The following is an 11,129-nucleotide window of genomic DNA, read 5'->3' as shown; positions in this document are numbered from 1 at the left end:
TGGACGCACAGGCTCAGCCGCCATGGCTCACGGGCCTAGCCGCTCCACAGCATGTGGGATCTTCCCGGACCGGGGCACAAACCCGTGTCCCCTGCATCGGCAGGTGGACTCTCAACCACTGCGCCACCCAGGGAAGCCCTAAGGAGATGTTTTAAGTGAGGCTATTATGTGATTTTCAGACATCACCATATGTAATTGACTATATACTATCCCATTACAGGAATAACTTCCAGTACTCATACTGACTACTCTACTGACTTAACTAGCAGAAGACACAGAAGCATAAGGACAAAAACCACCTTACAATATAGCCATGTCTCGCACTTCACAGCTCTCAAAGCATGTGCGTTTGAAGAAAAAAAAAACAACTGAAAAGTACAAAACCAGAAGCTATTCTGTGGAAGATTACTTCAATCATCAGGCATGTGAAAGATAAGTCAAAGATTCAGTTTTCATCAATGCTTAGTCAAAACGGAAATTTTCTTCTGTCAAGAATATACTCCAGAGGCTTCCCTGATGGTGCAGTGGTTAAGAAGCCACCTGCCAATGCAGGGGACAAGGGTTCGAGCCCTGGTCCGGGAAGATCCCACATGCCACGGAGCAACTAAGCCGTGGTGCCACAACTACACTGCCTGCGCTCTAGAGCCCGTGAGCCACAACTACTGAGCCTGCGAGCCACAACTACTGAATCCTGCGTGTCTAGCGCCTGTGCTCTGCAACAAGAGAAGCCACCGCAATGAGAAGCCTGTGCACCGCAACAAAGAGTAGCCCTTACTCTCTGCAAGTAGAGAAAGCCTGCGCACAGCAACGAAGACCCAACACAGCCAAAAATAAATAAATAAATAAATAAATAAATAAATAAATAAATAAATAAATAAAAGAATATACTTCATGAACAATGTGTGTAATGGAATGGTGTGAATGAGTATTTTATCAGAATTCCTGTAATGCACAAGCCTATAGCAGTACTGAAATCAGTAATGCATTTATAATAGTAAATATTTATGACGAAGTAATCCATAGAGGTTTTCTCAAAGTTAACAATGAAAATTAATGTGACATTATCAATAATAAATTGTGAAGCTGAAATAAGCTTTTCTAAACTATTAATAACTAGAAGCAAATTGTAATCAACCATGTTACAAGAAATCTATGTCTAAAAACTACAAAGTTTATTTCTTAAAATTTTATTTCGAAAATATATAAACTGTCGTATGAGGAGGCAGTTAAAGAATATATAGCTAAAAAAGTGGGGGAAAAGTTTTATAGAGACACATCTGGCAGTAATTTTTAAATGTCATTTTTGTGGATTTTGTGACACCTATAGTATTGATATTTGAAAGCATTTAAAAAATTGTAATTTGAAGATTTGCTACTTCCAGGTAGAATAAAATATTTTGAAGCAAAACAATGTTTCCGCTGAGAAAAACAAAAAAAGCCAAATAGCCAGCATTCAATCAAAAAGTTGTAGACAAACTAAGAGATAGAATCATATGACTAAAATTCTAAGAAAAGAACAGATAATACAAAAATATTTATATAAGATATTGTGTATCTTTATCAGGAAAAGTCTTTATCAAGAGAAGACTTTAAAATCTTCAGAATTAATATTATATTTTATTTATTTGTATATTATATTTATATATAGATATTTATATATTTATATAAAGAACTTAAAGATAAAGCCCTAGTTAAGGCAGTGACAAGAGCAGTAGCAGTGGGAGTGAAAAGAAATGGTTATATTCAAGCACATTTTGTCAGTAAAAGTCCAAGATCAAATGTCTGACTGCACACATGGGATGGATAGACCGAGTGGGAAAAATCAAAGTTAACTATAGAGGTTCTAGTGAAGATGGGGTTGCCGTCACCCAACCCAAGGGGTTGCGATCATCCCCAAGGCCTAGGAGACTCAAAGGGAAGGTCATGGTCAGAGGCAAAGTTAATTGGTGGGAAAATAAGACTCCCAGTCTCTCCATCTCCTTATACCAGTTTTTTTTTTTTTAACATCTTTATTGGAGTATAATTGCTTTACAATGGTGTGTTAGTTTCTGCTTTATAACAAAGTAAATCAGTTATACATATGTCCCCATATCTCTTCCCTCGTGCATCTCCCTCCCTCCCACCCTCCCTATCCCATCCCCCTAGGTGGTCACAAAGCACAGAGCGGATCTCCCTGTGCTATGTGGCTGCTTCCCACTAGCTATCTGTTCCTTATACCAGTTTTGTTTTTCTGCTCATATACGTAGCAGCATTTCATTCAAGGGGAAAGTCATTGATCTGACTGGTCAAATTAAACAACATAGTTCAAGGCACATTTACAGTGCTTAGTTCCTCCACAATTTAGAAAGTCACATTCACAATTTCCCTCTTCCTACGCCACAGAACACATTGGCCATTCCTCCAAAGTTTCCACTCCACAGAGTGGACCAGAGATGACGTGAGCCCAGAACTGAGAGCTTGGCATGAGATGGTGTAGCCCCACGTAGAGCTCTGGCATAAGTTATAACCCAACCCAGCTCTACAGAGAGCTCTGCATGGAATCCTGGGAGTAAACTCAGCCATAATAATGGGATTCTGTTTTTCATTTGCTTTTCTTCCTTGCTTAACTTTCCCTGGCCACTCTGACAAACAAACTTTCAGGCATTCCTGGGCCACTCACTAACTTTATTCCATTTAATGTCATCCAGATTCCCAAGAAAATTACTAACTATAAGGAGGGAAATTTGGAACATGGTGATTTTTAGATGCCTGAAATATACAAGTCATTGAATCCAGTTAACTAGCAAATTATCTGGATCTCAAATATGCCAGTAGAATAGCAGACTAAGCTCAATTTAATGTACTCTTACTGGAGACAGATGTAAATTCTGGGTCAATTTTGAAAAAGTTAAAAGCACATAGCTGAGATTAAAAGAAAGAAAGGAACACCTGCATGTTTCAGAAAGTAACAGAGAAATTAAATCCAGAGAAAGAAGAGCGGACTGATGTCTGTGGGTTCCGTTCCTTAGTATAGGCCTTATGTAAATAGGGGCTGGAGCTAGAAATCTAACATTACCTTGAGGACAGGAATTTAGACTCAGGATGGAACAATATTGAGAAGTTGGTACAGATATCCCACAGAAATTTCATGAGGAACTGCTTAGTCCATTAAGAGGGCCAAGGGCGGTGGTGAGGAAGATTGATATCTCTTGAAAACCTTCAGGTACAGAAAACATCAACACCTCTGAAAAGTAGGCCTGTCCTTCCCAGCGTTGTGATGGCCAGGTTGTCACTAACCTGTAAGGCCCTGTATGAATCAGAAACTGCAAGGAGAGTAATTCAAAGAAAAACAGATGCAGGATGGGTGTGGCAATAAATCCTAGGACCCTATCAGAAACAAAATTAAAACCACTCTAAAGGGAAATTTTAACAAACCAGAGCAGATAGTATCCTAACCAGAATAGAATAATAATTCTGAGGAAGTTATCTTAGTTATTTAAGTAATATTCAATGCATTTCCATGGCCAGGCCCTTTTGAAGAATTCTAAAACATATACAGACAATTCATTTACATCTTATATATCGCACCATCCAGAGCCAAATTCACTTGGGTACTGTACTGGTGGAAATTGAGCAGCACTATGGGGACAATAAAAAGGTGTTTACCATCAAAAAAACGTCAAGGTAAGAAAGATAATGTCTAATTTTTAATTATCCTGTGGTTTATTGAAATCTTTTGGAAACCCAAAATAGAGAAAACCTAGGAATCAATGAAGACTTAAATATTTAGAGATTTATCAACTCATCTATAAAAGCTTTATTAATCTCTTCTTTTAATAACATGCCTGAGAGGTATAAATGTGTCCAGTGATAGGGTTGAAGAAGCCTGAGAGAATTTCAACTGTTTACTATTCTTGGTCAGCTATTAAGACCTTCCAGGAGCATCTTGATTTTCATGGCATCATCCAACAAAAAGCAGGATATTTTACAGAAAGTCCTGGTCCACTTTTTGGCTTGCTTTTGTGTTTATGTTTTTGGTTTTCTCACATTGGGCGGTACATTAGGCTACCTATTGCATACTTCCTCATTCATGCATGCATTTATTCAAACAATATTTACTGAGTTGAGATATTTAATTAACACCCAATAAATGATGTTTAGATGAATGAATGCGCTTTTTATCAAAGTAAGTGTAAGTACTGAGAAAAATTACAGAATGTATGATCCCAGCCCCACAAAAGCGTATAATTGTGTTGAGGATATAACATATGCTAATGAAATAACTAATATATCATATTGGACAGTTTCTAAGTTCAAAAATGAGTTTTTATAAATAATCAGAGCCTAAGGAGGACAAAGAAGGGACAGTTCATTATGGGTTGAATCTATCAATAAATGTACATTTCAGATGAGATTTGAGATTGACCTTAAAGAAAGAACAGGACTTAGATATATGAACAGAGAACAAAAAAGGCATGGTGATAGCATGTGCATAGATAGTGTGGCCAATATTTATGTTCTTCATTAAAGATAGTCAGAGATAACCCAAATGTAACTGTTCCCATGGGTCCATTCTCAGTATGCAAACAAAACGGCAAATCCTATCTTAGTAAAACTAATGAAAAACACAGTCTTTAACAAAGAGATTGTGAAGGAAAGGGGGAAAGAAAGGCTTGCATCCCACACCACACAACAAAACTTATTTAATTATGTTTCATTTTCTCCCTCTGAACATTTACTCTCCCTCTCTCTGTACGTCTCTCTTCTCCCACATCTGGCCACACTCTACAAGCCACCTTTCCAGATCTTTCCAGAACTCTCCATCCTAGTTTCATTATGCCACAAGTTAAACATCTCACAGGTCTCCAGGACGCATCCTCATCACTTATTCCACAAGGACAAACAAAGGACACTTCTCAGGATCACGTTTCTTGGAAGGAAGAAGTCACGAGGAGTGATTATAAATAATATAAGGTGGAGAGCAGTGACTTAAAATACCATTTTTCCTCTTAGAATGTGAATACAGGGAACTTTGGGAAACTAGAAAATCTAGAAAGGATTCATTGATAATTATTTATTTTCAATGAATAAAATAAAACGTAATAATATGGCTAAACTCTGACAGATTAACTTTTTCAAAAGTTGCCTTCACACACCTTCACTATTGGGATGTTTCATAAACACATCTTTCTTCTTTCTTTGCAGATACTGGCACCAAACTTTCAAACAATAAGAACCTTCCCATAAGTCCCTTTCCAGGCAAGATTAAGGTATCACAATCCAAACAGATATTTGAAGATGATAACTGGTTGAAAGCACAGGAAGAGAGCTGGGTTGCCCTTTTTCAACAGTCACATAATGAGTAATGTGGGAATTGGTTTACAAAGTCTCTCTCCATGAGGGGCTAAGGTTAAGATTAGAACTTCTGAGGCCAGGAGAGCAAAATAACTACAACAACCCACATATTTTCAAGAGCCGCCCTTTGGATGTGAGGGATTGATTTTTCCCACTCTTTTTTCAGCAGCCCAACTGGTGTCTTTAGTAAATGACATAGGAGAATACAGTGTGGCCAAGAAGGCTTAGATTTCCTTAGCCCCAAGTCAGATATTCTCAAGTGACTGTCCCCTCAAATTAAAAAGAGAGATTTACAAGAGGAAACTGGATACAACTGAGTGTACTTTTATTTCAACCCTTTACCTGAATGTTTTGTTTTGTTTTCAGTTCTCCACTGAAGTTGCCTACATTAATATATTTTTAAGAACATTTCCTTAAGTTCAAGTATTCATTCAGTATATTCATTTACTATAATTGAGAAAAGCCAAATGACTTAGGCAAATTCATTTCTATATTGTCACAGCAGTGTATTGTGAACTAAATGACACCTGGCAGTTCTTTACTCAGATACTAACTCAATTAGAAGGCAGAACAAGGATACCTACCCATTCAGGGAAGGAAAGGTCACTTAGCCTCTGTAGCTGTCTTAGGTCTCTTATCATCACAGTAACAAATTGAAGACTAAAAACCATACGATCATCTCAATAGGTGCAGAAAAAGCTTTAGAAAAAATTCAATATCCATTCATGGTAAAAACTCTCCAGAAAGTGGGCATACAGGGAACATATCTCAACATAATAAAGGCCATATATGACAAGCCCATAGCTTGTCAATATGTGAAAATGGTGAAAAGCTGAAAGCCTTTCCCCTAAGATCAGGAACAAGACAAGGATGCCCACTCTCACCACTTTTATTGAACAGAGTTTTGGAAGTCCTAGCCACAGCAATCAGACAAGAAAAAATAAATAAATAAAAGGACTCCAAAATGGAAAGGAAAAAGTAAAACTGTCACTGTTTGCAGATGGCATGATACATAGAAAATATGAAAGACACCATCGAAAACCTATTCGAGCTCAAACATGAACTTGGTAAATTTGCAGGATACAATAGATTTCTATATATAAATTTTGTATTTCTATACACTCACAGTGAACTATCAGAAAGAGAAATTAAGGAAACAATCCCATTTACAATCGCATAAAAAAGAATAAAATACATAAGAATAAACCCGCCTAAGGAGGTAAAAGACCTGTACCCAGGAAACTATATGACACTCATAAAAGAAATGAAAGATGACACAAACAGCTGGAAAGATATACCATGGTCACGGATTGGAAGAATTAATATTGTTAAAATGACCATCATACCCAAGGACATCTACGGATTCAGTGCAGTCTGTATCAACATATCAAGGGCATTTTCCACAGACCTAGAACAAATAATTTTAAAGTTTGTATGGAAACACAAAAGATCCTGAATAGCTAAAACAGTCCTGAGAAAGAAGAACACAACTGGAGGAATCATGCTCCCTGGCTTCAGACTGTGCTACAAACCTACAGAAATCAAAACAGTATGGTACCGGCACAAAAACATCCATCACTGGAACAGAATAGAGAGCCCAGAAAGAAACCCATGAACTTATGGTCAATGAATCTATGACAAAGGAGGCAAGAATATGCAATGGAGAAAAGTCAGGGCTTCCTTAGGGATGGTTTCATCAATTTGTTTTCCTAAATGGACCATACTTTTCCATGTCTTCGTATACCTTGTGATTTTTTTGGTTGAACATTTGGCTTTCACATATTATAATGTGGTGTCTGTGGAAATCAGATTCTCTCACTTTCCCAGGGTTTTCTGGGCTTTTGATTGTTGAAGGCTGTAGTAGTCTGTTTGTTTAGGGACCTTTCCAAACTATTTTAGCAATAACCGTACTCCTTATCGTATGTAGGCATTGAAGTCTTGTTCCTTTAGTTCATGTTTAGCTAATGTTTTGACAGAGATGTCCTTGAATTCCTGCACCTAAGACAAACAAAAACAAATATACACAAGCACATCCACATGCACACTCAAAACCACACACCTCTCCCCATTGTGCAGATTGGGGATATATGAACAGAGAACAAAATGTTGAAGGATCACTCCTTCAACATTTAGCTGACCTGCACTGAGGTCAGGGCTCAGCCCATGGTAAAAGCTTAGAGACTCCCCTGGCGTTTTCAGAACATGCATCTGATCTTGAGTATGCATGTGGCTTTCTTAATTTCTCTGGACACATGTGTACTTTTTGTATGTTCTAAGTTCCCAAAGAATCTCCCCCAACGTTTGCTCCTGCATCTTATGTGGTCTATTGTATTTCAATGCACAGTCTTCTGCCCCAGCCATTTGTGCTTTGTTAGTTCACCTTGCACTTTTCTTGAGCAATGACCGCTGCTTTTCCAGACTGTGTTCCAAGTTAGCTAAGACACAGTTAAGCATCTTGTGTCAGTCCTTCAGGTAGCTCCCAGACAGGTTAGAACAGATACACATAATAATCTGAGAGTACGGTCTCTTCTGCTCCCTCCTGAAGCAGGATTGAGGGTCCCATACTAGGAATGATCTGCTGCTACTTTAAGACTATCACTGCATCAAGACTCTACCACTTTAAGACCATCACTACACTAACAGTGGATGGGGCAAGGGTAAGTAAAAATGCCACAAAGCTTTCCTGCCATTTTCCAATTGCCTCTTCCCTGGTTCAGTATGTGTTTGGTTGCTGTAAATCTTTGCCTGATTTCAGGACTAAGAGAAACTCAAGGAACCCCACAACAAGAAACAGTATAATCAAACTCTCAGATGCCAAAAGACAGAGAAAGAATCTTTTCTCCCAAAGGAGAAAGAAAAAACAAATTTGTTACAAAGCAGGGATCCTCAAAAAGATTCATAGCTAATTTCCTCTCTGAAACCACAGAAGCAAGAGGCCAGACATATTTAAAGTGCTGAAAGAAAAAAATTGTCCACCAAGAATTCTATATTTGGCCAAACTGGTTTCAAAACTTAGGGAGAAATTAACACATTCCCAGATGAACAAAGGCTGAGGCCGTTTGTTTTACAACTTCCTAACACTGCCCTATGACAAATGCTAAATTGAACCTTCAGGTTGAAATGAAAGGACACTAGCCAGCAACTCGAAGCTGTATAAAGAAATAGAAATCTCCAGTAAAGATAAATACATGGGCAAACACTAAAGCCAGTATTGCGCTACTGGCTTGTAACTCTACTTTGTATTTCTTACATGATTGAAAAAACAAATGCATAAAAATAATAATAAATCCATGTTATTGAGCTCACAAAGTATAAAGGTGTAATTTTTGACAACAATAATGTAAAGAGGAGGAATGGAACTGTAGAGGAACAGAGTTTCTGTGTGCTATTTAAGTTGGTTCCAATTCAAATGATATTGTTTGAACTTTTGAAGGGTAAATGTAATCTTCTTGATAACCACAAAGAAAATATCAATAGACTATATGCAAAAAGAAATGAAAAAGGAATCAAGAGTTCACTACAAGAAAATCGGCTAAGCACAGAAGAAGTCAGTAATGGAGTAAATGAGGGACAAAAAATGCATAAGACATACAGAAAACAAGCAGGAAACAGACAGAATTAAGTTCTTCCTCATAAGTAATTTTTGAAATAGTAAGTGGATTAAGCTCTCCAATAAAAAGATAAATATTGGCAGAATGGACTTTAAAAACAACCATAATCCAAGTTTATGCTGTCCGCACAAAACTCACTTGATTTCAAGAGACACAAGTTGGTTGAAAGTTAAAGCACAGAATAAAATATCCCATGCAAATAGTAACAAAAAGAAAGAAAGAGAGAGAGAGAAAAAGAAAGGAAGGAAGGAAGCAAGGAAGGAAGCAAGGAAGGAAGATAGATCTGGGATGGCTACGTTAATATCACACAAAATAAACTTTAAATCAAAAACTATCACAAGAGGAAAAGGAGGCCACTATATGTTGATAACAAGTTCAATCTATCAAGAAGATATAACAACTATAAACATATATGTACCAAACAAGCCCCAAATATGTGAAGCAGTCATTGACAGAATTGAAGGAAGAAATAGATAGTTCTAAAATAATGGTTGGAGATCAATACCTTGCTTTCAATAATGGATAACACATCTAGACAGAGGATCAGTACAGAGGTAGGGGGACTGAATAACACATTTAACCAACTAAACCTAACAGCCATATATAGATCACTCCACTCAACAACAGCAGAATACACATTTTTCTCAAGTACACATGGAATATTCTCCAGGAAAGACCATATGTTACGCCACAATACAAGTACCAATACATTGTTAAGAAACTGAAATCATACAAAGTATCTTCTTTAGCCACAGTGAAATGAAGGTAGAAATCAATAACAGAACGATTGGTAGCCACTTCCCATCATGCCTGCCACACATGATATAAAGCAATGAAGGGAAAAACATACTTGACCATTTAGAAAAGTGGGAAAGAGGACATACCATTGACACAGAGTGTGTGCTGTTTCCCGTTGTCAGGGATAGAAATAAATTAGCATCATTTATTCATTAGTGTGTTAATTTCTTGGTCAATCATTGCGCAGCCAGTGTTTCTGCCTGATGGGAAGTTTTCCTATGCTCAGTGTTGAGTGGAGACAACCTTGAAAGGGACATTTAAAAGGATTATACTGTAATGGGCTTAGCAGTACCCTTCCTCCTATGCCAGTATTTAGGCTGGGGTATTTCCATGCAGTGTGTACAATCGTAGGCCCCAGGTCACCAGAATTTAGTTGGATTCGTTTTGTTAATACATTCCCTCAGTACTTTGTCTTTTATTTCACTGTTGCATTTACTTCATTCTTTATTATCACTGCGAAACAACTTTGTTTCCTGTTCAGATGCCAAAAAGTGGATATCAATACCTCCTGAGTTTTACACATCACAGGTCTGTTTTACATATCAGAGACAGAGACAGCAACTATTTCCAATGACTTTGAGACATGCTTTGAAAATGTGATTAACACGTGGAGTGTTGAAATGTGTGTCGAGCTCATTATACTTGCTCTAAAAGGTTTCAAACTGCAAAGATTTAAAAATCTTTATCTCTGAATAGTTTTCCTGTGCTGTCCCTTTGTGTCAGACTGTTAATGTGCAGTCTGGCACCTTCAAATAATATGGCTTTGTAACCAATTATTTACATGTTGTTTTATTCACAGAGAATCTTTTTTTAAAAAATAAATTTATTTATTATTTATTTTTGGCTGTGTTGGGTCTTTGTTGCTGCACATGGGCTTTCTCTAGTTGGGGCAAGCAGGGGCTACTCTACATTGTGGTGTGTGGGCTCCTCATTGCTGTGGCTTCTCTCGTTGCAGAGCACGGGCTCTAGGCGCTAGGGTTTCAGTAGTTGTGGCACGTGGGCTTCAGTAGTTGTGGCTCATTGGCCCTAGAGCACAGGCTCAGTAGTTGTGGCGCACGGGCTCAGTTGCTCCGCGGCATGTGGGATCTTCCCAGACCAGGGCTCGAACCCATGTCCCCTGCACTGGCAGGCGGATTCCCAACCACTGTGCCACCAGGGAAGTCCCCACACAGAGACCCTTAAGGTCAAAACATACAACTCGATTAACTACACTTCCTCCTGTTCAAATTTCCCTCATCTTTTCTTCATCTTCTGTCTGTTTCCTTGGCCCTGTTTATATTAAGTGCTTTTGCCATTATATTCGATTGTCTGTATTTTGCTGAGTTACCACAATGCTTTATGAGACATGGTAGGATATAAATGTATTTAAGTAATATATATATATAT

Source organism: Lagenorhynchus albirostris, chromosome 3 (assembly GCF_949774975.1).
Source record: "Lagenorhynchus albirostris chromosome 3, mLagAlb1.1, whole genome shotgun sequence".
NCBI classification, from domain to species: Eukaryota; Metazoa; Chordata; class Mammalia; order Artiodactyla; family Delphinidae; genus Lagenorhynchus; species Lagenorhynchus albirostris.
The sequence above is the reverse complement of the archived record's forward strand: the minus strand, read 5'-3'. Positions refer to the sequence as shown.